General features: G+C 39.2%; 2 protein-coding genes across 2 annotated transcripts in view; both read left to right on the top strand.

Annotated features, from left to right (window-relative positions):
• The window catches only part of BASP1 (brain abundant membrane attached signal protein 1), a 48,271-nt gene that overhangs the window by 14,191 nt on the left and 6,809 nt on the right, over positions 1 to 27,271 (top strand). The window lies entirely within an intron of this gene.
• LOC146544633 (uncharacterized) overlaps positions 1 to 27,271 on the top strand; it is a 41,239-nt gene extending 13,968 nt beyond the window's left edge. Inside the window, exon 2 of the mRNA XM_085220423.1 lies at positions 1 to 27,271. This exon is cut by the window's left edge and continues 8,484 nt beyond it. The gene's annotated coding sequence lies outside the window, so the exon portion shown is untranslated.

Genomic DNA, 27,271 nt, shown 5'->3' with positions numbered 1-27,271 from the left:
TAGTGAGTAGGTTGTAATGATAAAACCATCACATCAGGCTGACAACTTGGGTTCATACTTTCAAGTGTTTCTTAATGCTCATTTAATGCTGACTAGGGGGAGTTGGGGGGATTTCCACCAGTTTTAATGAAGGGGACTAAAAAATTAATACTTTATACATATTTATAATCCCTTCAAAGGAGCCATTTATAGCTTGCTTCACAAGATAAAGGGTTATTTTCTGTTTCATCTGTAGTTTCTGATGCCCACTACAAACCAGGTCATTGAGACTACAGATTACACTCCTCGATAGAATTAGAGCAGCAAGACAGCAATCGAATTGAGCTGCACATAGCAAATTGCTACACTGGTGCTGGGGCAGGAAATCTTTGACATTGTAAATGGGAACTTAGCACTGTTTATGAAATGTTGTATCCCGAAGATAGCTTGCTCAGCATAATTTATGGACGCGTGTAGTTTTCTCGCTTAGCTCACTTTGATGATGGCCATAAAACTGAGCTTCAGTTTGTGCAGATTTTTGGAGTGATGTCTGCCGTGTCAGCCATTTGGCTGCAGGAGAGCTGTAACACTTGCTGGACGGAGGCAAGTCAGCTCGTTGGCCAAACACGAGACTGTTTGTCAGGGCAGTGAGGGAAGTGCACTGCTCTTGTGTAAAGCTGTGTTTTATGAGGAGAGCCTAGCTACTATAGTAACTTTTCATATAGTAATCTGTCAGGTAATTCCTGCCTGCTAAAATTCCCCAAGAATTGTTTTCCACCATGTTCTGAGGCAATATAGTAAGGCAGGATTATTGATGGGATTTTTGAGAAACTAAGTGCAAGTGCATTTCTTTCCCAGTTTTATCCTGAAATGGAGAACTGTTGGACCTGTCCTAATCCATCAGATCTATAGCTCTGGACCAACACATTTCCGTTGGCTTATGCAGCAGCCATAAGAGCGGGGATACGCATGTAGTATGTTTGGTAGTTTTACAAGTGCCAGAGTTCCTTGTGGAACCACAGCTGCGTTCATGTGGAAGCTCTGTGTGAGTTAATTTTATCCTTCTGAGAATGTTTAGCAGCCGCTGTAGAATTTCACATGTATTTTACCCGGCTACTTCCTCTAATGCGGGCACCAATGCAACGGCCTGCTTTGTGCTTCGTAATTCTGCCTTGCAACTAGCTATCTCAGTACTAATTTCAATGTTGCATTGCCTGGAGTATCAAGTATCCTTGCTCCATTCTTTTAAATTGAATTAAATTTAATTAAGATAACATTTTAGAGTATTAAATATATGAGTTTCATTATAAAGCTTATATTTTGTGCGTATGACTCTTCAGAAATGCTTTTAAAATCTAACAGTTCCTCTTAACTTTGGCTGTAGGTAGTCAAATAGATACAATTTCAGCAGGAGAGATGGCAGCAGCCATGGACATATGCCTACCTTACTTTCGCACGCTTCTACAAATAAGTAACATTATAGGGACTGAAGGTATCATGCAAATGTGAACAGGCCTGGTGTCAGACCCTCAGCACCAACAGACAGTATAAACTCCATTTATAGCAAAACAGTGTTTCCTCTGTTACGGGGAACAGGGCACTAACCCCCGTTTTCTACTAGTTTTACATCCGTAAAACAAACTCGCATTCAACAAAGGAAGTTAAACCTGTAAAAAATATGAGGTAACTTAGATGTCAAGTACAAGGCTCAGCATATCATCCCTGGTACGAATGGCAAAGGCCATCAGGAGAACAGACTGACAGAAGCACTTGTTTGTAAGCAGCATTCTGGGGCAAAGCTGGGAGCTTGCAAAGCCCCTTGGTGAGAGAGCTAAACCCAGTGAGGTATAGGAGCACCCCCGCTTCTCGCTTAATGCAAGTTTGATTGGAAAACCCCTTCATTAAAAGGGCTCAGAGGACTCTAGTGTCTATGAAGGTTGCTGCCTCTGAGAAGAAGAAAGGTGCCTCTTTGAGAAGAACTCCTTGAGATGAGGAAGAAACTATATTCACTTTGAGCTGAAACTCAGATGCTAATGATATCTAATCGCTACAGTAATCCGATCTGAATGTTAACAGTCCCCTGTGCTCTTTTGCAAGGACAAACATTTCTTTCTAAATCTTAACAAAGCAAGCTTCTAATGTGGGTCAAATGGAAATCATGTTTATTAAAAAGCTGCTAAAGACAACTACATTTTTAATTTCAATGGAAGTGTCTTCTCTGTGACCCTTGAAGGCATGCCAGTGGACTCTTCCAGCACATGCCTCACTAAACAACAAATGGATCACTGAGGTGCTCTAACAAGGATTGATGTGTCCACCCAATTAGAGGGATGTAAAGAGTGTCCCTTGAAATTCTGGGTTCATTTGAGTTGCTCTGCAATTTTCACAATCTAGTACTAAAGCATTGCTTCATGAGTATTGCTGGCCTCAACAACTGGCTTGTGTGCATTGTCCTAGATCACAAGTACAAATTTTGTACAAATATTTCTCCTATTTCACCATAAAATGAAAAAAAACAACAACCCACCAGCTCAACAAACATGAATATGAATAAGAAATTCAAATCAGTCATTAGGATCTTTGTGCTGATTGAGGTCTTCTCCAAACCTAGCACTGCTACAAGCAGATTGAGAAGACCCTTTAAACACCTGCTTTCAGAGGCTTTCACTTTCTCACTTCTACTTGGGTTTAATTTCTTCATGTCTAAAATACGTACAGACTAGGGAGGTGAGAATGCACCTTGTTCAGTGAAATTAATGCAACTCGTCAGATGGAGGAACGCATGGAAAATTTATTAAGTATTTTGAGACTGTTTCCTTTCTGTCTTGGAACAATGTTTTTAGTTTCCATTTTAACTGTACGTGGAACTTGTGCTGCTTCAGAAATAATTTCCTCATGGCATTTTAAAATAAAACTAAAAAATTAGGCCATGTTCTCACTGTCTAGACTACTTATATTTCCAGGTAGATAGTCTAGTTTCATGCATAGAACAGCATGAAGTAGCCAAAAGAGGGACAACATGCAGATCAACAATTAAGCAAAGATCAGCATATGTTTTGTTTTTCAACCAGCTGTTGCTTCAAAAACTGTGGAACTCTTCAAGACTTCTGAGGGCGTCTTGCAGGTAATATTAAAGGCTCACTCTGATAATATGTGATGGCAATTGGAAATTCCTTGACCACGCTTCCAGGAAAACTGTATCATATTATTATGTTTTGAGATAGTTAGATATTGGCAAGTGAAATTTTATCTCTTGGAAAACAAATGAAACACTGACTGATGAAAGAAATTGCCTAGGCCAAGCAATAAATTCTTACAAACCAGCCAATTGTGATGTTCACCCTATTCTTACAGAGGATTCTTTAACTCCTCCTCTCTTGCTGCTTATCTCTTCAGTGTGATATGAGTCTGAATAGGGAATTGTAACTTTACTGTGGCTCATAATTATTTGCATTCAACAACATTCAACAACCTGGGCTATATGGCATTTTAAAGCCCAACTCATTGTGAATGAAGGTCCTTATACTTTATAATAAAGAGTTAGCATGCTTTAACACATGTAAAAGAAGATTTTGCTTAGTTCTTAGTACATTTTATAAAAATTAAGCATTTGGTGCTATCTTTCTCACTGAATAGCTTAGCAAACTATGTCAAAACCCTAATTTAAAAACCTTGACTTATTCTGGTGATGGAGAAAGCCACACTCCTCGGTGTTTGTAATTACTCACTGAGGATAATTAGCTGACCATTCTTGGGCATGGTTATCATAGCTCAGATGCCATAGAGATTAAAACCAATCTGAGGATTTTTTTGAAGCAAAGTAAAATGAGAAGTGTGAGTTAGAAACAGACTGTGTAAGGTATTGCAATCCCTCCTTGTATAACAGCAATTAAAATATTTCATGTGTGCAGTGAAGCAGTGCATGATATTTCGAAAAGCATTAGATATTGAAGCCACATTTACTAGAGCCAGTAATTTCAAACTCAGATTTGTCTTTTAAGCAGGGAATATTCTTAGCTCATCTTTAGCCTATTCTTGATTTTTCTTACCCAGCATGACTTTATTTTATTAATAGATCCCCTGTGTTGGGGATGATTTGATCTCTTACTCTCACTGTTTATATAATTGAGTCACTGACCCACTGTGGAAATTCAGTAGCATGCAGCTGTGATACAGAGTGTATGTGCCTTGTGTCACTGGCCTTCGTGTCCATAAACTTAAAAGCTGCTGCCTGGCCATGATGCTGCTTGCCAAATCTGCCTGTTGCCAAAACCTTGAGAACATAAAATAACTGACATGTTTTCTTAAAATTTAGGCTTTTTTTTTTTTGGTGTGCGTATGTGCGTGTGTGTGTATGTTTGTTAGGTTTTCCCATTAGAGTGGGAAAAAGAAAGGCACAGTAAAACATTCTGGAATGACTTCAAAAAATATCCTGCTGCAGCACTGACTGAGATCTCCATCTTTAAAGTAACTGTAATAGAGTTAAATACAGGAGTGAATGGAAAAGCAGATGAACCCTGTTCCTGTATTCAATCCATTCCTCTCTTTCAGTATGTGTTATTTTTTGTAGCGCTGGGGACTGTTTCACTTCTGCTCCTCTTGGGCAGCTGCTTTGGGGCTGAACCAACATAATAGGCAATTATTTGTTAGCTCTGATTACAGAATGCTCAAGTAATGAGAGAGGAAAAACACTGATGAGGTAGGTTTAGTAGAGAGAATGTTGTACATTTTTGTGTGCAGTTGTCGTTGTTTAGTTGTTTGGTTGTTTTTTAAACTGGAGAACTCCTTAACTGCTGAACAAAGTTCAGTGTTGGACCCAATCTAGCTGCCCCTGAGCCCTCCTGAATCCTGATCCAGCCTGGGAGGCAGCGTGCAGTGCAGAAACTTAATCTACTTCATTATGGAGACTAAAACAAGGATTCAAATCTTGCTGTATGAATTCAGAAATGCTGTGCTGCCCTAAACAATCTCTTTTTATCTTTCTCCTCCCATTCCCTTACTCCCCAAGCCCCAAACTAAAATCAAGTAGCAAAGATCATTTCCAGCCAAGGGCTCTCAGCCCAGCACATCTCTTCCATCTTCTCCATGCTGATATCTCCCTGTCTGACACTACACTTCTGTGTTCCTGCTTGGAGGACGTTGTCCTTGTAGTTTGGCACTGACTGTCCTACCCCTAATCGCAATAATGGGCTCCAACTAAGACATACAGAGCTCTCTGTAGTTAATTATTGGCACAGACAGCTCTGCTATCAGGCACCTCCCTTGGGTAGTTTCCTCAGTCTTCTCCTGAATCCTTGTCTTCATGATGGAGGAGTTTTCTTGCAGCTCTTTTCCGTCTCAGCTCTACTTCTTGAGCTACCCCGTGCTTCAAGAAGTCCCTCTCCCTGCCTCAGCACATACTTCCTATCACTTTTCTGTCCCTACCTCTCCCTGAGTTCACACTTGGATGAGCACAACTCAGGTGAGACCCTGCCGGTGTTGCCAGCCCTCATGGAAGTATAGCTTCAACAGACAGCAAAGCATGCCAAAGCCTACTGCCAGGGCAGAGGATAGTTTGTTCTGGCACACTATCTGCCCCACAGTCTGCCAGCTGGCTGCAGCACGTTTATGCGCTTGTAGTATCTCCAAATATACTGGTCTTTCCTTGCTTTGGGTTTATTTTAAATTGTTGCTTACATAGTCTAAATTTTATTTCATCAGTTTTTCCATTGAGGGTTGCAGGAATGAATGGAACCCAGTAGGCATACACTGAGTGCCGAAACATCTTCGAGCATGCAGCTCCTTTTGTTCATTATTCTTTAGCCACTTCTTCAGTTGCATTTAGATGAAATTCTTTGATGGGTTAAAAAATTCTTTGAGACAGTTCACCCCCACCACCAACCAGGCTGTTAGGTCCCTGCAAGTGGATACCTCAAAGCAGAAATCTCAGTTCTCTAGATTACCTCATTTGGTGGAGGCATCATTTAACATTTTTTAACTGGCAAATTCCTGCATTTAAATTCTTAGAAATTTCCTCTACACTTCATACTTTGGAAGAAGTAAGTAATTTAGGTATGTAAAATGGAAGGCACATCCGTAACTGAAATTTCACAGGCCTGCAGGGAGAGTTGAATTTACTCGATCCTGCTTTGTTGTGTGACGCTTCTAGGCTTTTAGCTTCCAAATACAGATAAAACCATTGAAAGTGTCACTTGCTGGCCGTGTGCAAATCTGTGGTTAACTTCTCCCAGTTATCTCCCAGTGTCATTTCTTAGGATATTTTTTGCTCCTAAATGGACATTTTTAATTATCATATTGGCATCTTCTCGTTCAGAGGCATCTTTAGAAATGAATGACCTCACCTACATCGGGAACTCCTATTTTCCTTCCCATTCCTAATCACCTCACCTATCAATGAAGAATAATAATTAGTTTCCCCACAGTTACTTAAGACTTCTTGCTGTAAACAGCTTCAAGTTGGATCCATTTGACTCTTTAAGGACTTCTTATTCTATTCTATCAATGCACACAAACATAAGAATTAAAAAAACGGATCTAAATCAAGATTCTTTTGTCACAGTGGCATGGCTGATTCCTCCAAATAATATTAAATATTGTCCACATCTCTGTTGTAATTTGTTACTTTATTTTTCTTTATTGAACATATAGGAAAGCTGAATTACTTAAAATTGTGATTTTTTTCTAAATGACTGAGCACCTACTGGGATAAATATTGCCAGCATCATCTTCCAAGCTGCACCTTTTGTTTGCAGGTTCCTTACCAAAATACCAGACTATTCTCTTGCTGAGTGCTAATTTAATGCATGGGTGCAGATCACCTGCTCTTTATACCTGAATCTTTGCTATCACCTATCAGTTAGGAGGAAGTTTTTCACACAGAGGTTGGTGACGCACTGGAACAGGTTGCCCAAGGAGGCTGTGGATGCCCCGTCTCTGGAGGCATTCAAGGCCAGGCTGGATGTGGCTCTGGGCAGCCCGGGCTGGTGGTTGGTGATCCTGCACATTGCAGGAGGGTTGAAACTAGATGATCTTTGAGGTCCTTTTCAATCCAGGCCACTCTATGATTCTAGGATTCTATGATTTTTGACACAGTTATCAGAAGATGACAGTGGCTTGCTTGAAAAGCTCTGGAAATGTTCCTCTCATAATGCTCTGGTACTGATGCCACTGGAAGTAAAACACTCTCTTTCTCCTAGCTTTGGGAGGCTAAAGCAAGTTGATGCATTTCTTATAATAAATGCAAGATGGAAGTCATTAGGTTGGCTCTGTCTGAAGGTGTTGCATGGTCTCTCTAAGATTGCTGTGCTAAGTCAATGTTATTGAAATTAACATCTATAGCATCACTGGGAGGAAGAACTGCTTGTGCTGAATGCAACAGAAGACAACACTTGGGTGGGTGGGAGGAGGCCTTTGTCAAGTTGTGGCAGGGATCACAGTGTAAAATTTAAGGAGATTTAATGAAGAATGGAGGCAATGTAATCTTGGATACGGTATTATTATTATGCACAAGACTGGTGCTCATACAATAGTGACTGTTTAAGTTCCTTGAATTTAGAGGATATCTTTTTTAAAATATAGTTTGTATTTCACAAAACTGGAAGTGCTGAGTTTTGAGGACTCTCATTTCTTATGATCTGTTCCCCAGTGTTAGCCTTCAGCCTGCCTTTCTGGCACTGGAATCCAATTCACCAAGCTGATTTCCATCTCACTTTCAGGAAGAAATAATAAAGGCTCTCCTTTCTCTTAACATGCCTGGGGCAATCCCACATCAAATCATTTTCCAGCTTTGTACTTCATTTTCATAGAGTTCCTCCATACAACTGAAATAGTTGGGTTCCTTTGGAGTCTGTGTGTTTATCTGGCTGCAATGGCCAGCATGAAAGGAGGAAGCCTATGTTTCTCTGGAGCCATGGCTTGTTTTCTGCCATATTGGGACTAGTCATTTCAAGCTATTTTTCAGTTCAATAGGGGAGACTCAATGCAGATGAGGTAGAGGGGTAGTTTCTTATAATGCTTTGTGGCCAGTCTCCCCGCATAGGCACAGATTGAAGAAAAGCCACTCCTGCTCTCCCAGTTCATTCATTCCTACCAGAGTCAATGCAAAAATCTATGTGAGAACCGATTTGTACTTGGTGCTGGAAGCATTCCCTCTGAATTTGCATTTTTCCTTGCTTAGGCTTGTACCAAACTTGTTTAACATGGTCCTGGTATGCAGGTGGAATCTCACATGTTTAATGGTACAGTTTTGATGATCTTGTACTCTTTTTACTTCTGGTCTCAGAACTGTTACTGGTAGGGCTATAGCAAACATTTCTGGGCAGCCTTTATGAAGTCTTTCCTGGTTCTGTTTGAAATTACAGCAGTGCATGCTTTTGTCTTCAAAGCTGGTAGAGAGCAGCCTGTCTGCTGTTTTGCTCTTCAATCATTCAAAGCCTGCAGTCACCTGAAATGTGTAGATGACAGAATCACAGCATAATTAAGGTTGGGGAATACCTCTGATTTCAAGTTCAACCATCAGCCCACCACCACCATGCCCATTAAACCATGTCCCTCAGTGCCATGTCCACCTTTTCCTTGAACATCTCCAGAGATGGTGACTCCACCATCTCCTAGGGCAGCCTGTGCCAATACCTCACCAATCTTCATATAGATACGAAGGACCTTGGCAGTGCAACTTGATAGATCACCTCAAATGTTTAAATATTGTCTGCGGCAGCACTTCAGAGGCAGTGCAACACCAAAGTGAATGATGATTTATGGGAGCGTTATTTTGTTCGATTGCCCAGAGCTGAGGCTGATTTTTTTCAGTTAAAAAGTAGGTGATTTTCAAATTTGCCTTAGTTATTTTAATACATATGAAATATCAACCTGAGCTTTTCTCACTCTCCCTGCATTTCATGAACCACATCAACTCTACTTTGCTTCCACTTCTCAGCTAGCTTGTGTCTATATTCAGCTATGTGTGTGAAAACTTGTGAAATTACAGTAGTTTCATTTCCTGCACCATTTCTGCTCTCCCTGGCTGGTGTGTGGTTCATGCACATGCTCTGCCTGGTGCCGTGTTGTGAAACTTTCCTCTTGCAAAACCTATGTCCTGGGGAGCAGGAAAGACATATTTCAGTTTCAGGGGATGGGAAAGAAACAAACTGCTCTCTAAAACAAACATTTTTCATTATCTGAGTGGTTACATTCTCTTCTGAATAGAAAAAAAAAAATAAAATTGAAACTTGGACTGTGCTTGTGGTTTTTTTAATAGAAAACTGTTGACTAATGACATTTGCTGCAGGAGTACTTCTGCATACATGCTACCTGTGCGGTACCTATCCTGAACAGTAAGAAAAAAAATACCACTATTGACTGAACGTCTCTGCTAGCCTTAGAAATTTTGAACAGACAGAGGAAGACAAGGTCTGGAAAAACAATCCTCTGCACTATTTACTTGAGCCTTCCTTCTGTCCACACAAGCCAAAATTAGCAATGTCAGTATAAATGTTGGGTAGTTATGCCACACACGGATTTATGAGCTTGCATAAACATCTTGTTATTAAAACTTTAAATATTTACGCTGAGATTCAGCTGCCTTCTGGACTCCTATGAGAATATTTCTGAGCATTAGGGTTTTGTTTTTTTTTTTTAAATTGAGAATATTCCAGGGTTTGCTTTTTAACATAGAGCAACACTCCACTGGTTTTCTAATCAGTGGTTCCAGATTAATTTACACTGTATCAGGGCCTAAGTGTTGCTTAATCCTTTTATACTTCAAGTGAAGACTGACCACTTGAGTAATCCACGTAGCTTTGAAAATGAGCAGTTTTAAGCAGTACATTTAGAAAAAAAAAAAAAAAAAAAAAAAAAAGAAAGTAGAGCTCAGTGTGCTGACTTCTGTTGGTATCTCCATGTTTGGATTCTGCAATGGCAGGGCAAAGTTCTGTGCTGGGCCCTCAGGAAAGGCTTTTGCTGACTGTTGCTCCTAAGGGCCAGCATAAATCCCCCAGTGAGATTTCTTTTGTTTTTTGGTGAGACATGAATTGAGGCATTAAAACAGAAATCATTCTAGTGGGTTAAACTTTAAACTCTTTTCTGTTTAGCGGCATATACGTGTAACAAAACATGCCCTTGGGTTGCCAAACATTATCCATTTGGCAATTACATGGCAAACAACATGCTGAAGATTAAAATGCTCTGTGATCTAGACAGTGCTTTCTGTGCTTGATGCAATGTTTCCCTTTTAATTATGTAGGGAACTAGCACACTGCTAAGCAGCGGCAAATAATTGCCATGAAAATTTGCAGATTTTCTGAGTAGAGGCACTACTTCAAAGTAGCAGTGAGGTAGACATGAAGGGAGGTGGGGGGTAAGAAACAGGCATGTATAACAGATGGGAGAATCGGCTTACACATCAACGGGCACTGCGCTTGAATCCAGCATGACCTGGAGGAGTTGCAGTCTGCCAAACATCACCCATCAAGCAGCGCAATGACAGTTTGCTTTTTAGCAAAACAGTAATGGCTCCCAGTCAGTGTGGGCAGGGAGGACATGGGATGGTGCAATATGTCTATGCCAGAGGAGCAAGCTCTAGCTCCAGTCATCTGTTCCGTTGATCTGTTCATTTTAATACTTTTAGTATAGTTTTATTTCATTCAAAAAACAAGCCAGCCTGATTTTTTCCCTCTTTTAGAAGTTTGGAAGGAGGTAACAGAAGGAGTAAGTAATAACTTAGGAATTTTACAGTGAACACGAACGTTGGCTCTCTGTTGCTGTAGCTACATCATCCATCTCAACATACAGTAGCTATGGGAACAGAGCTATTCGACATTGCAGAAGGAATGCAAACCTTTCACCTCTGACTTGCCATTTGTCAGAGTCCTTTTCTCAGAAGTCTTAACATAATTTCCTTTTTGGTCTTAGCTTTTTCAAGGCTCTAACCATGGCATCTCGGTATCAAGGCAAACAGGTCTCTTTTCTCCATATACTCAAAAACTTTCTATCAAGTTCTATTTTGTTATCATAACTCTGTGCATGGCCGTTTTCTTTGGTTTTCTTCCTCCTTGACTGAGCAAGGACACTAGAGTAAAACAGTAATGTAGAAAACAAAGGAAGTGAAATGGAACGTGGTGCAGCCTCTGTAGCATCACAAACAGCTTCACTGCTCAGGACACACCAGTGCTGGGGCAGCTTAGTTGCAGAATCCCATAGACGATGCGAGCACGAGTGCTTTGTTTAGCATGGATCTCAGGGGATATGGTGATGGAAAGCAGTTTTAAAAAGCTTGATTAAATCACTTAGTAAAAGGAACAGAAACAATGAAACTCTTGTGTTGCTATGTTCAGAAACATAGCACTTAGCTGCAAGAAATAGAGGGCATTAAGTAATTGGTCCAAGAAGGTGCTATGTGACAAGGGATGTTCACACTCAGCAGAACCTGTATACATATACATACATATAAATATGTATATATGTGTGTATACAAATACTTAAAGATAATGTACACTTAATACAGATACAAATGAAAATTGTAACTGTTTAGTTCTCCTTCCTGCATGACATCCTGACATATGCTCCAAAATTCCTGTCCTTTTCTGGTTGGAGGATTGGCAAAATTTGTTTTTATTATTGTACTCTGTGAGAGTAGAATATAGCTGAGTTTGAATCTCAAGAATTTGATCCAGGCTTACCATTTTTGGCTGGAAGTCAAGCGAGTAACATCCTAGTTCCTAGGAGATGAATTAAAATAAATCACCCATGAAGCCGGATTCTGTTGCTTGCTTCTATCTATTCTACTGCGAATAAGACTTCTTATTAAAAATCACCATGGATACATGATCCTTATAATCCTGTGAGTCTTATTCTGATTGTCTGCTTAGCTGCAGAAAGTTAACTAATACGGTGCCCAAACTTGGAGAAATTGTTATGGAGATAAAAAAATGAGATTAATATCTTCAAAGCGTTGGGAGAGGAAGAGAAAAAATGTGCTTATGAGATCTCAGGTGCTCTGCCAGAGACTGGATAACAAGTTGGCATCAAGGTAGAATAAGATATTTGGACCGGTGCCATTGGTTTTCATACTTGCAAGACTGGGGGGTCTCTGCTGAGAGCTATGAAATTGCTGTACAGTTTTGTAGATTTCTTCCTATTCTTCCTCCCCTCAGAGTACTGAGCAGAGATGGCTGTTCTGCTTCAAATTAAGTTTAATTGCGCTGTCTCTCTGTGGAAAAATATCTGTTTTTACAGAGTTTTCCATCGGGATCCACATGTTGTCCAGGGGACCCCATGGCTGTGGGAAGTGAGAAAGCTGCTTTGCACATGTTGTTCATGCTTGCTGAAGGACAGATTAGCCTGCTAGAGATCCAAAGTTCAAAGTGTTCATTCAGATAGAGTTCTTGTATTCTTCTCCCTGAGCTGGACAAGGCAGGAACTTGAAACCAAACCTCACGTTTCACACTGTGCTGCCTCCTCAGACCCCTCAGCAGTGACTGTAGCAAGAATTGTTGCTTCTCTCCCGAAGTTCCACAGCAAAGAATCATAGAATCACTGAATATCCCAAGTTGGAAGGGGCCCATAAGAATCACTGAGTCCAGCTCCTGGCTCGACAGAGGACCACACAAATGTCAAACCATAAGAAGCACACCTTTAAGTCAAGCACAGCTGTTTTGACCCAATCCCCCACTGGCAGACAGTGGGGCAGTGGGTTGCTTTCTTCTCAGTGAGATCTGCAGTGCTTGGAGGCATTTTGCAATAGTAGAGGGAAAAAAACTCCCAATCTGAAAACTGGCTTAGGTGTCTTTGGAAAGGGTGGAGAAACAGTTCAAAAGTAATTGCCATGGTGCAGAGCTTTTTCACAGAGGCCTGTGCATACCTGAACAAAAGCCTTTATTCAACAACTAGCATGATTGCTGTGGACTAGCTTGTTTCTACTGGTAAAGTGGTCACATCCGTGCCCTGATTTGTATCAACATGTCCTTGCAGTGACAACATGAATATAGTCTCTGCTTTTCAACTGTTTATAAGCATGGATTTGACCCTCTGAAACTTGGTGGCATTCAGTACTTCGGGTGCCTCAAATGCTGTTTAGTGCATCTCCTGGGCTGCCGACTGCCTGGCTGTACATAGTCAGTGATCAGAAAGGAAAGATGAAGAGAGTCTTCACTTAAGTAACTAGAGACGCCTTTCGTACAGGCATGTACCACTGCTGCCACCTTTTTCTGATATGAGCTTTCAGTAGAAGGTAGTACAAATGATTGATGCTGCATGTGTCCTTTCTGGGTCTCTCCTTAGCAGCACAGATGGGGTATCATTACGAGCTTCTCTATGAAAAAGACTGGATTAAAAATGACTTCTGGTACTGTTTAACATACTGCAGCAAATGCTGCATAGATCTGTAAATCAAGACATTTGTTCTTCATTTTCAGCAATGCCCTTTCCCTGAACTCTTTTAATGAGGCTGAGTTGTAAGATGTTTGTATGTTATCCAGCTGGACTGGGCTTGCGATGCTCCAACTCTGGCTCTTACTACTTCCTTGTTTTAAAACACTCTGTGTCAATGGATGGTGGCAGCTATACTTTTAAGGCAGCCTTGTTTCATACAGTACCACTCTAATGTTGCAAGCAGTGTAGTAGACAGGAAAATGCTAAGCCTGGGAGTATTTTGGAATTTCTTTGTTTCTGGAGTCCTTGACAGCTGTGTTTTATAAAAACGAAGCGGCACTGAAAGTACAGCTCATACATAAAAGGTAGTGTATGAGCCGAAATGGCACACACAGCAAAATGTGACAGGGAAGAACAGAAGACTGTGTGCTTTATTATACTTGTTTGTCCAGTATCAGATCTCACAGGAAACATGCCCAGAAATCAGTTCCAGCATATAAATGCAGTTTATGCAGTTCCAGCAATATAAACAGTTACAAAAGTATTTACAGAGGTGTAGATCATATCTCTAATTTCAGATATCTGTTAAAGCAGAAAATAAATAAATAAATAAATAAATAAATAAATAAATCACATTTTCATTTGCTGAGTAACTAACATATTTTCTAACTGCTCTAGAGGAAACTCAAGGTGTTAATTTTTTAGAGCTTTTTAATAATTTTATGCCAATGTAGGTTGTTCAGACTGCTAGGTCAACTATACCTCTTGACCCAATGACTCTGAATGGCTATTTATGAAGGATAAGTTAAGTATATAACCTTTTTTTTTGGTACGCTTTCCTGCTAAATTTAATCCTTTGTGTAGGCCTCATCTCACTCAATCAGACTGTGCCTGACTGCAGTGATGCTGGGCCCTTTGAGCAAGCCACCATTGGCCTACACGTTGTTTGTGTGCTGCTTTGCAGCTTGGTCACAGTGTTTTGCTGATGCTGCACACTTCTTATCAGGCCCAGGAGAGCATTTTACATCTGTGCACAACACCCAGCACCATGGGATGTTACCTGGCTTACATCAGTGGGTGGGGAGGACTTGTTGCCTGCAAAGGCCCCATGAAAAATGAGATCAAGTCTGGTCTCATGACTGCATATTCCTACTTGTTTTGAACAAAGAGAAGGACAGATTTCCTATATATATTAAGTTTTCTGCCCTCTCTTCCACTCCATCAAAGTGTAAAAGTGAACCTCCTCCTTATCTGGAGGAAAAAAAAATGTAGCCTAGAATGAAAACAAACAAGCAAACATTTTTATGCCCCTTTTCACCAAATGTCAGTGGAAATAGAAATTATTCACATTCCTATGTTAGACATACATCTTGACCCAGTGATACAGAATAACTATTTACAGCTGAGATGCAAAATCTTGTAGCTTCTCAAGAGTACATTTTTACCTTGCATGTAAAGTAGTGTTTAAACTTTACAGTTTGCAGTGATGGAGAGTTTGCAGAGGTGGATAGGATTAATAATCCCCAGTAACATACTGCACCAACTTATTCTAGTTTCTGATCAGAAAGTGGATCCTGCTAATACCACAGACATCTCTCAGCAATATCGTGTAAAAGTAAGGGTTGTAGGAACCTGTACAATAATTTTCAAGATCAGCAATGGAGAGTGAAGCATTTCAGTGCTCTAAGGTTGCTGATCTTAGCAGGCAAGATGGAAAATAACAGCTCTGCAACGCACTCCCATTGTCTGTGGATAACCATCCATTGAGAATGGGCACAGATACCTGAATGGGAATGTCAGGTAGTGTAAAGAAAGCAGAATGACATTTTCTCTTTCTTTTGTGTGTGTGTCTGTGTGTGTATATGTGTGCGTATATGTGTGCATTTGTGTGCGTGTGCCTTTCCAGTAGTAAATAAGAAATAGGAAGAACACCCTTTTCTGAGATATCATTATCTCTTAACAGACTCCAGACTTTGTATCCTGGTCTAACAACTGTCTCCTTAGCACAAGAAAGTTTATGTGCCCAAAGTCACTCTCCTCTTGCTCCCTTGTCCTGCCTATTTATTATCAGAACTGTCAACTGCTTGATAACAGCATATGAGGAAAGACAGGACTTGATATTTTCTTAGGCATTAGTCTGAGGTTGATTTACCAACTGCTGATTGAAAGTCAAGTTATAATTTTATCCTGCTGTAATCAAATATCTAAATAATTTTTGCATGCTTTGTAGTTGAGTAGTAAGACTTTTCTTCCATGTGCTTAATCACATGCACTGAATCTTTGTGAGCCCAATGCTGCATTCTGCTCCATAGCATCGTGCTGAGATGCTCGTTACAGGGAGGCTGTAAACCTCAGAGATTTAGAGAGGGACAGCACTGTTGTGCCTTGGTGAATATAAAGAATATGCTTTCAATAACCTTCTAAATAATATTTAAAGATTGTTAAAGCAATCTGAGGATAGTGATGCTCAGCTAAGCAGAGTTAATTGCTCTCAGTCTGTATAGGTGGTCGTTTACAACCGTACAACTTCTTTCCCCTGGCCATTAGACGTTGATATGCATCCACGTCTACCACTGATGCTGATGTATTCTATCTGCTGCTTGATAAAATGAGTGTATTTCTGGTAAGTGAGGATCATAATGGAATAACTGTAGATGTCATACAGTTGGGCTGCATATGAAACACATGATTTTTGAAGAAAAAAATGTTAAATAGGAGGTTCAACAAACCCTGGTTCAGCATTCTTTGATCCAACTGCTAACCTCATTTGTAATGCCAGCAAACTCTCTATTTTTCTTGTTTTATTGGAAGGGAATTGTATTGGCAAATGCTGGAGATGTGGTTAAAAGTCCCAGCTAAACTTCACTCTTCTAAGCACAAAATCTAGAACTTAGTATTCATTTGAAAATATAGAATTAGAGGCAGATGCTGAAGATTAACCTTTGCTGACCATTTGTAAGCGTTACTGTGTAGTGCTTTGAGTGAAACTCCAAAATTATGCTTAGTGCTGGTGGCATTTTGTAAAGACTGAGTTCTGGCTTAGTACTGTTTTTTGTAATTATCTTTAAAGAAAAAATCACAAAGAAAAACATTAGCTGAATTTTGAAAACATCACACATGAAAATAAAATTTGGTACTTAAATAGAGGAGAAGAAACTCCTGTCTCTTCTGTAATACTGCAATTAAACATTAAGTTATATCTGTATTACTTAGTGCAACAGATAATATCACCAAATTATTCTGAACAAATTTTAGAACTACTCTTTTTCTAATCAGCATGATAGCAAATAGTTGTTTGCTAATCACTAAAAATAGGAACAAGATTAAAACAAATATCCAGGAGAAACAGTAAAAATGGTCTAACAGGCAGGCAATTTCAAATTCTGAGGTTATCATTTGTGGATTTGCTCAATGCTATAAATAACATAAATAAAATCAAATGATTGCTATCGTGCTCCAGCTGGAAAATCACTCAGAGCACCCAAAATATCAGCTAATTGCAAATGAGCAAAAGAATTTATGGGAAAACACTCCAGAAGCTCAGTAGATGAAGAGCTAATAGCACAGATCATCTTCCAATGATGTACTGTGGCAAGCTTGTGGGTAGCCTTCTCAACATTAAAAAAAAAAAATCCCTAAAGATTTTTCAAAGATCTTTCTTATTTAAACAAAATTACTCTTGGCCTTTTGTTTTAATTTTATTTTATTTTATTTTATTTTTTAAAGAAAATTTTGGATTCTCCATGCATTTGCTATGGAAAAAATGCTGAAATGCTGGGAGCAGCTCTTCTCTACCAGTACTGATTCCAACTCCCAGTTCCCACTGCTGACATACTGATTACAAGAGACTCAATTCTTTTTTCTCCCATCCACAACTCTTCTGTTCTCTGTATGGCAACACTGTAGGGTACTTCGTCAGGTTAGTAACTAATGGCAGTTTCTTAACTACTGAGTGTGCAAGGTTAACTTGTCAAAATAAAACATGCTAATGAGAAATATTTAAACATATCCGAATACCATGACAATGAATAAAATAAATTGGCATTCAGTTTTTAATGAATGTTTCAGATAGTTTTTGCTCCTTGCAAACATTCTGTGCTTCTACCCTTAATCATCTAAAGTCAGTGATGTCTTAAGAAGCCAGGAGACAAAAACTTATATATTGTTTTAGGACTCTTTCAGGGCTTTTCTTGCTAAAATGAGAATTAAAAAATGAAAGGATAGATTATTTTTGTGATAAATTCTAGCACTGGTGCTTTAAATAAATCCAAACACTTCGAGGTTATGATTAAATTATGAGTTGACAACTTATGAAAATGAGTATTCATAGAAAATGAGTTCACTTGAAACCGAGCATCGTGTGGTAATGATCTCATATGATTTAATTTCTTTGACCTCATTTCTTGCTCAGCCACCGGCCTCCAGGATTTTTTGCAAACCTGATATTTTTTTTCTAACTAACTGGCCTCAGACAGAAATGATAATGAAAGCAGTTAATAAAATAAGACCTCTCAATCAAAGGACCCACAGTAGTCCTTTGTACTCACTTGCTCCTTGGTGCAGATGCTAAGAACTGAGAACTCCATAAGCATTCTTCATTCTCACTGGTAGTATTTATTTACTTGGTCAAATCTGTGCTCTTGGTCTAATCTAACAAGGCTTCTGAAACTCCTGAATACAGGCTGGCTTGAAGAGATACTTAAAGGTCTTGAACCCAATTTATACAAATTTGTCATCCTTCAGATTCCCAAATCCTGCAGAAGAGTCTTCTGTTTCCTGCTCTATTGAGCACCACCTTCAGCAGCACTGTGTTGCAAAGTCTGTTTGATATTTAATCACAACTTAAAGGATAATATTTTTAATTTTCACAACTTTCCATTGTTGTAATGATATAGTTGCTAAACACAGATCTATAGATAGGAAATGCAGCTTCTGCAGTGTATAACAAATATAACTCAGAATTTTCAAACTTTCTTAGTCTTTAAAAAGGTCTTGGAAAGTTAGTGAGCCGGTTTAGAGCTTCCTCTTACATCTGTTAATATCTGAGTGATTGTTCCAAAAAAGGAAGGTTCTTTTAACAAAGACATGCATTTAATTAATAAACGTAGCATAAATGCAGCACAAGCTATGATGTCTCAGCCCAGTACCTGAAAACTTAGTACAAGCAGGTTCAAAGGGATTTGCTGTAGTTTTTCAGGCATTCAAAATGTTCTATTTAAGCAAAATTACTTTATTTTCTTACATCTGTTTTTAATAAAGTTCTAAGATGGCTGCCAAGCAGAAGCTTCATCTTTATCCAGCTGGATACACCTAAGCTTTCTTAGCTTGAGCAAAAAATCTTTCTCATCACGTGAACCAAAACTGACTGAAATGTGTGCATTTGGAACTATAAATCAAAACGTCCATGTACAGATGTTCTCAGTCTGGAGGCATAATTGCAAAGGAGCTTGATTCCAGGAGGAGCTTTCAGTTATATCTGAAAATGTTCAGAGATGCTTTACATCTCCATACTGTAAAATCGTAAAATCTGAATGAGTGACTTGCTCATTACAATATTCTAATATGTTTCAGAGATAGTAATTTAGTACAATGCCAGTATGTAGAACAACATTCTCTAATGAAGAGATTTGAAGAAGTCTTATGAAAAGAATTTATGTTTTAAAACACGGAAAATTCTCTTTACAGCATCTGCTGGGAGCAGCCAGAGCTTTCTTGAGGAAGAAAAGTGATGCTACCAATATTCCAAAAGAGAAAGTTAGATTCAGATGAGCTGAATTTCCAGCAGCTGGTAGAGATGGAAGTAGGTTCTGAGCTCATGCCTCCTCCATTTCCAGGTTGCTATGAACCCCAGAAAACAGAGGGAAAGATTCTCATGATTTTGTACTAGATTACAGTTTTATTTCAGTGATACTTGTCTACATTTAGGTTCTGGAAGGTAAGAGCTCATCTGCCATTTTTACCATGTTGAGCTTTGTACTTTGACAGCTGCCAGGAGCTTGCTCCAAGGGATTTTGTCTCACTGTTCAAGGATGGCACATTTCATCTCAAAATATGAGTTCTATCCCACAGGAACATGGTGTGATTTTAGGGATGACTGGAAGGTGAGGCTGGTTCTTTAGACTTGAAGAAAAAGGCAGAGCTGAGGTGGGTCTCACAAAATAAATGTGAATGGCAGGCTGTGACAAAATGTAATGATGTGATGGTAGTTTTGCCTAATTTCTCTAAGTTACTATAAATAAAGGGAATAATTCTGTCATTATTTGATTTCTATATTTGAATACAGTGTCTCATGACAGATTTTTCAAGAAAAGTGTGTGACATGGGAGATTTTGGCACTCACTAGCAACCAGAATAAAAGGACCCCTATTTTTCCCTTCATGTATTCACATAGAAATTTGAGGGGACATTAGTCAAGACTTCGAAAAGAAATAATTTTTTATCTTTCCTTTCCTGAAGCCAGTGAGTAATTAAATTGAAGCCTTGTCCCGTGGTAATGAAGAATTGCTGAACTGAAAGTGGGCAGTGAAATTGGCCCTTTATGAAAAATAAAATAAAATAAAATAAAATAAAATTAATTCTGTTTAAGAATAAATAACAGAAGAAACTGTATTGTGGTATAGTTTACCAGTTACTCATGATTCAGAAATAGAAGAAATACCACAGTCAAAGGTTGTGACAACTAAGAGACTTAAGTGAAGATTTTGGTTTACAAGTACTGTTAAACCAGTCACATGTTTCTTGATACACGTTTCTTGATTTTACCTCACTTAGCATTTTCTAAAGTAGTACGGACCTGTGAGATTAATATTTCTAAGTATGGATACGAGACTTTTATACACTTGAATCATCCTCCTGGCCTGGGACGGGTGACTTTATTGCTTGCTTTGTGCATGTGAGGGGATTACCCAGAAAACTGCAGTGTGCAAACTATGTGTAGTTTCTGCAGAGCTGCGTGCCCCTTGGGTTGTAACAGCCAACATCTTAAACTTCATGAAGCACAGCTCTCTTTTGTCACCCTGCCCTTAGCAAATGAATTTCAAAAACCCTATTAGCCAGAGCTGAGGTAGCAGGGCAGAGGGACTCAATGGGTTCCGGTTCCTCAATGAGATTTCATAGGGGAACACAGGGACTCTGTACCACCATCTAAGCTTCCAGTAGGAGAAATAAAAAACCAAATTGATGGGCTGCTCAGTCTGACTACTGATACATTGCCAGCCAGGAGAACTGATGAGAAAAAACTTTAGAAAAGCCAGTTATTTTGGGGAGTCTTGGCAACTGTGTGCTGCTCGTGACATTAAAATGTCCTGATATCCTGTCATACCACTTAAAACCCAGAAATTCTGGGTTGGATTTCATGTATATTCTAGTGTGGGGGGCAGCAAAATGGGATCTGGTGCTCATTTAAATCATGGGCTACTAATGAAATGTTTTAGCAATGAAAGTGCTAATGGAAGTTCAAATGGTACTTACAGCTCTGTCTGGAAAAATGAAACCCAATCTTTCATGCTTTTCACATATCCATTGCATTGAAAGACTTTCCTCATTTTAATCATGAAATAGTTTAGTTATATTTTATACTGTTTGCTTGTCTTCTTTGGTTAGAATAGATAACTTTCAAATAGCCATGAACAGAAAGCTCCTCAAAGTGAAGGAATGACTCTCAGAACACTCCACAATTTTCTGTACAGCATGTGGGCCTTCAAAGGTAAGCTCTTTTCTGTTACATGGTCTGAATAGACCAAAGCTGTAAATTGGCACATATATACAACATTGATGGAGAGCTAGCCCACTTCAGGAGTAATATAATCTAAAGCAATTCTGAACTTCAAAAATTGAAATGCAGCCACGTTAATTTATTAATTACGTCTGTAGTCACAAAATGCAAGTTAGTGCTCAGATGACACAGAGAAAAAGGAACTACATCCAACTTCACAATTATCCCTACAAAGCTATTTTTGTTTTGCTTTCATTTTGTAAGTTTAAATCTGATATCTCTACGATGGTCAGATTTCCTATTGGTATTTAAATGCAAAATAAATATGAGCTGTTTTATTTAGAGGAAATATACACCTGATCACTTTTCATGATTTCTGTTTTTCCTTTGATTCTTTCTGCATTGCGTTTTCTTCTCTTTTTTTCTATAGCCATTAGCTTGGGAAGATTCTAGCTGAGTAATTATTAAATTGGCTTCCTGTCTTGCTTGGTTTGAACATAAATTCTTTAGTGCAATTCAGGGACTGAACTAGCTACTGACTTTAAATTTTGCCAAAGAAACTTGCTAGCCTTCAATCTTGTGCAGCCTTCCCTCTCAGAGGGCTGATCTGCCATCCCTGTATAAACTGAATCAAAACCAAGCCAAAAAAAAGGAAAAAGATACAGTCAGTGAAGAGGTCAGAAAGAAACGTAGTCAATCAACCTACATCTGGAGTTTCAAATCCAAGCTGACGTGTCTAACAGGCTAGCACATGACATGGTACAGCTTATATCCTGGCTTAGCTCTTATGATGGGATTCTAAAAAACACTTTATGTTTTCAAAGTGGATTTCTCAAAGCAAACCGTTGTCATGTTGAGACACAAGACAAAGCTCTCTAATAGACAATGTTTTGATTCTACAATGCCCTGTGTCAGCTTGTGCCACTGAAAGTTAAAAGCAAACTCTGCCTCTTTTCTCAGAGTCATCTTTGGCACTCTCTAAACACATACAACATATAGCAAAATCTGGTATCATAGGGGTGTAATAGGCTCCACAGGACAGTTTGCTAATATATACCTATGGTTCTTCATCTGATTCAAGAAATGCAGCTCTAATTTCTGAAGGTTTGGAGACCATTGCCAGTCTTAATAAAAAGATTGCTTAAGGCATCCTGTTATTTTGAACAGCCATTACAGGAATGTAAATTAGTAGTGGTGAAAATGATGGAGAGAGACATTTGCAAGAAAAAAAAAAAACAGGAATCAGATGCTTGATACTCTTTGCTTGCCAGTGATTGTTGTATGCACATTCCATAATATGTTGGTCATCTTCCTTCAGTGACTGGAGTGAAATTGGTAAGTTAGGTAGTTTGAATGCAACGCTTTGATTAAAAATGAAAAACAAAGAAAAACAAAAAGATAAAAAAAGTTAAAATCCAGCATGAACATGCATTCTAAATATAATCAAAATAAAGAAAGTTTGGAACATAAGATTTTCTTTTGTGTTATGTGTATGCTGTTAAAAAAAAAAATATATGTATTGTATATGTGCGAGAACTAGGAAATGAACATGACTGAAGTGACAAACTTTGTGTAATAGGGAAAGCTACGGCAAGGTAAAAAATGTAAATGGCACAAAAGAGTATCCAGGTATATGAACGCAAAAGGTTTTCCAGAATGCTAAGCATGCTAGCTTGCATATCTGCCACTTCTTTAGAGCACATTTTCATTATTATGACAGAGCTGTGAGAAGCTAAGAGCTGATACGGTGCTGACATTGTTACTGAGCTCATAAGGGGGAGGTTTTTTCTTGTAATTCAGCCCAGAGTCTTGCAGAGTTTAATTACGGGTAGTTTTAACATGTTGTGAAACATGACTGGACTTGTGTACATTGACTTCAGTACAGAAATTTTCACTTAAAATGAAATTTTGTACACAGGATGAAAAGGCAAAAACTGTTACTGCAGGAAGACATGCAGCAGCTCTTCAGGCAGCTCTAACACTGCCTTCAGGAAGTCAGTGTAAAATCCCCTCTAAGTGCTGCTGAGGGTGAAAGCAGGTGCTGTGCTGACCACCTCCAGATGGTTAGTTTCTACCAGAGAGGCCTGCTCTGTAGCTCTGTTCCCCTGCCACAAGCGCCCTCAGCTTTCTAGTGCAATGTGAAACTTGCAGGTACATTCAGAACAGTGTTTCGATGACTAATTTAACTGTCATTAGCAGTTGTGAAATAACTGGAGGATGAAATGGGCTTAATTCCTCAATTCATCCATAAACCTTTATTTCTGAGGAATGCCACTGTGGCGTTCAAGGCCAAAGGTAGCAGAAAGGCGAGAACATTGCCACCACCTGAAGTATCTGTGTGTTCTGTGACTCACGTTTGGGAGAAAAGAACTGTGCGTTCTTTTTTTAAATCATGCAACTTCTTCCAGTGTCTGAACCTAAAGCTGTGCTATCTGCTGGAGTACCGTGTGGATCTGCAATTGTTTCTTTTGGAAGAAAATGGAGAAAAGCTAGTGGTGCAGCTTACTATCAAGCCGATACTTACAAAAGAGGATAAGGAATGTGTTACCTAGGTTCTAGACATTACAACACTTGAATAATTAAGTAATGGAATAAAGGAGTCAACAATAAATGCTTCATTTAAATTCCTAATCTTCTGTTTTGCTGAGTAAACTCTACACCGTGTGTTTTGGAAGGAGGGGCTTGAAGTGCCCTCATGAACACTGAGACATTGCAGCAGTGTGCTGCACTGATTGGGCGGTGGCTGAACTGGGCTCTCTGCTGCTCTGTCTGCTCTGTGGTGTGATGAGGGGGTCATGTGCTGCAATCAGGAATGGCAGCTTGGGTTTTAAAAAGTAAACAAACCTGGAACTCATAGAATCACAGAATCATGGAATATCCTGAGTTGAAATGGACCCACAAGGATCATGGAGTTGCAATCCTGGCACCACTCAAAATCCAAACCCTGTATGTGAGAGCACTGTCCAAACTCTCCTTGAACTCCTTCCCCATTTTCAGTGTTCCTTTGGACGCTCGCTATAGCTTGATGTCCTTCCTGTACTGTGGCATCCAACCCGCACGCAGTGCTGGAGGTGAGGCCGCACAGCACATCGCAGAGGGGACAGCCGCTCCCCCTGCCCTGCTGGCAGTGCTGGGCCTGGTGTACCCCAGGGTATGGTTGGCCTTTGGGCTGCTAGGGCACGCTGCTGCCTCAGAAACAATAAGATTTGGTTCATGATTATAAATGTGGCTTCACTCACTGCCTGTAACAAGGCTATTATGCAAACATAAGAAGGAAAATATATGGCCTGAGGTCTGTTGTGACCCATCCCTGGTTTGCTGTATCTGTTAAAAATTTCAATTCCAGATGTAGGACGTTTTCTTACAGTTGGGGCACATACCCAGTGCTGTTTTCAGTGACCAGCCTAGAGATGGGAAAGAAAAATTCCAAAGAATTTGGCAATCACATTGCAGAATCTATTTTCAAAGTAAAAATGGCAGTTCTGAGATTTGAAAAGCAATGTATCTATTTCTTCTAAGTATACTGCAACTTACATTCTAAGGACTGTCTCAAGTTTGACTGAAACTAGTTTGACCAATCAAATGGGCATTAAAGTTAATAAAGTTTTTAAAAGTAGGGAATATTAAAAAGATATAATGTAAATGTAGAGCCTCATAAACGTCTCCAGTACATTAAGTTTAGTAAAAGACTGAATGTTCCTTTTTTGAGGATAAAGCTAGAGAAATATAGATGATAGATGTTATACTTGAAAAAACTCATTTTCCCACCTTACAGTCCTTCCAGGACGGATGTCTTTGCACTTCTATTCTTGATCAAGATTGCAGAGCAGAGGAGAAGGATTTTTTCATTGCTTACTAGCATCTGACTGCAAGTTTGGAATAGCTCTTTCAGAAGCACTCAAAATGGCTCAGGGGTCTGCAAGCCTTAGCAATATGGCAAAATGGTGGAAGATTGGTGACACAGACAGAGTTGGAGGGACCAAATCTGAGTAAAATGTGAATTAAAAGGAAATTGTTCAGTTACCTAGGATTTTGTCACCTTGCATGTTTTTGTAGTTAGGTGTGGTGGTGATGTCTAAAGTATTTGAAGGAGACAGAAAGTGGCTCACCATAATTGGAATGATATGTAAGGAATCTCGCCTCTCTCTCTGCCACGAGTACTCTTGGGAAGTGAACAGTTAGAAAGACGTGGGTAATGGGCACCTCTGAAATTTTCATAATTTCCTATTTAGGAACTTAATTCTAGGATGCAGATTAGAAAGCTTTGGCTAATGTAAAATATTTTTTTCAATGCTTTTTGGGGAGTCACACACAAAGAAACCAAGGTGATGTTACAACTGAAAATGAATAATAAGAAGGCACAGACTTATGGTTTTGGCTTATTATGTCAGGTTAGTTTCGAAGACCGCAAACTACTTCTACAGAAGGTTTTTTTGCAAAATTAATCCCAGTCTCTGCAAAACAGGTGTTTACCACAGAGTTCTCCTTTCCAACCATGTGCCTAACAATATTGTGATTAGGATCTCGATCTGGGGCAGGCTGACTTTTGGCTGCATATTTGTATCTGCATGTACATGTCTGTATGCTGTTTTTATTGCTTGACAGAAAGAATATATGCAGGTAATCCGAATAGAAGAGAAATGCCTTGAAGATGAGGTAGGACTCCAGCCTGCAGGAAGGCTGGTATATTGAATGGGGGAGATGAGGGAAATTAAAATGGATAGAAGCATTTTTAATTTTAGCAGACAAAATATTGAACAAGCTGAATGCAAGGCTGGAAACACATACATCACCCTTTATTTTACACTTCCTCTGTGCTGGTCATTTTTTAATATAACTTTTGTTTTTGTACAAACGATGCAAAACAGCCATAGAAGAGCTGCTAGGGATGAAACCAGAGACACTGGCAATTCTACCTACGCTACTGGGCAAGGCAGTGTTGTGTTGGCTCACTGAAAAAAGAGATGTGGCAAAACCACTGTGGTTCTGATTTGAAATCTGCAATAATCATGTCAAGTTGACAAGTATCAAATAATGCTATCTCTAAAATTGCTCAAGTAGAGACAGTGGCCTAAAGTGAACTGGAGTAATGCTATTTCTATCTATATTAGCTGGTCTGATAGAAAATATGATCTCTGCCTGCAAAGCACAGCCTTGCCTGGGGTGAGTAGGAATTTGCACACAGCAGAGCATCATTTCCATGCTGCTTGTGGAACAGAGAAGGCACAGCACACTGGTCCAAGTTCTGCTCATGTGTTTCAGATGGCTTTACACCCAGAGAAGCTAAGAGTGTAACAGCCTAAAGAAATGAAGTGTACTTACTGCATTCAGGAGGCTGCTCCTACAGAACAGCTCTGCAGCATGTCCTCATACAGTGCACATGCACAGTTCAACACTGCACAAGAGTGTCTTTAGTAGAGGATAACATGCATAAAGATTACTTTATACAGCTCCTTGATGCGTGTATTTCTGCAGAAGCTCCTAAAACTAAAATAGTGCTGGTATCTGATCAGGCAGACTCAGTGGTGGACCTTCCATGGCTCTGTGCCTTTTTCTCTCAGCTGAACAGTCCTCCAAGTGAGGAGGACAAAGTCTGAAGCTTTTGATATCTGCTATCAAAGCAACCCAAAAAATCTTCATTGCTTCTTGATCAAATAATGGACACCTTTTATTTTTACTTAGGAATTTTGCCTAGCTAACTAGCAAAGATGAATTATGCATGTGAGTTACTTGTGGTTTCAGGTTGATGCTAATGTGAGTCGATTATTTCAGCAAAGAATTTGCCTCTGATGAACCTGCTGATAGGTTCCTTACCGATGAATTAATACATATCTCAGAGCTTAAGTGAGTATTTCACTTGGATCTTAGTCATTTTCAGGTATGAATTTTTAATTTCCTTTCAAAATAATTATCATGTGTTCATTAACTTTTATGATAACTCATTATACTTCTCAAATGAACCAGTTACTCATGTATGAATTGTTAGATAGCCAGACACAATTTCATGTCTGCCTGCAATGTGTTTAAATTATTATAGCCCTCATAATGGCAATCTATTATAAATTGTCATTATTTACATGTGTTAATGACAAATGGTTTACATGAAAAAAGTACAGTGTCATTCCCATTTTTGCGTGGTATGTGTCCCCAGGACTTTTAAAATAACCTGAAAATAAAAGTTCCTCTTTAAATAAAGAAAAAAAAGAAAAGAAA

Source organism: Meleagris gallopavo, chromosome 3 (assembly GCF_905368555.1).
Source record: "Meleagris gallopavo chromosome 3, MGAL_WU_HG_1.1, whole genome shotgun sequence".
NCBI classification, from domain to species: domain Eukaryota; kingdom Metazoa; phylum Chordata; class Aves; order Galliformes; family Phasianidae; genus Meleagris; species Meleagris gallopavo.
The sequence above is the reverse complement of the archived record's forward strand: the minus strand, read 5'-3'. Positions and strand labels throughout refer to the sequence as shown.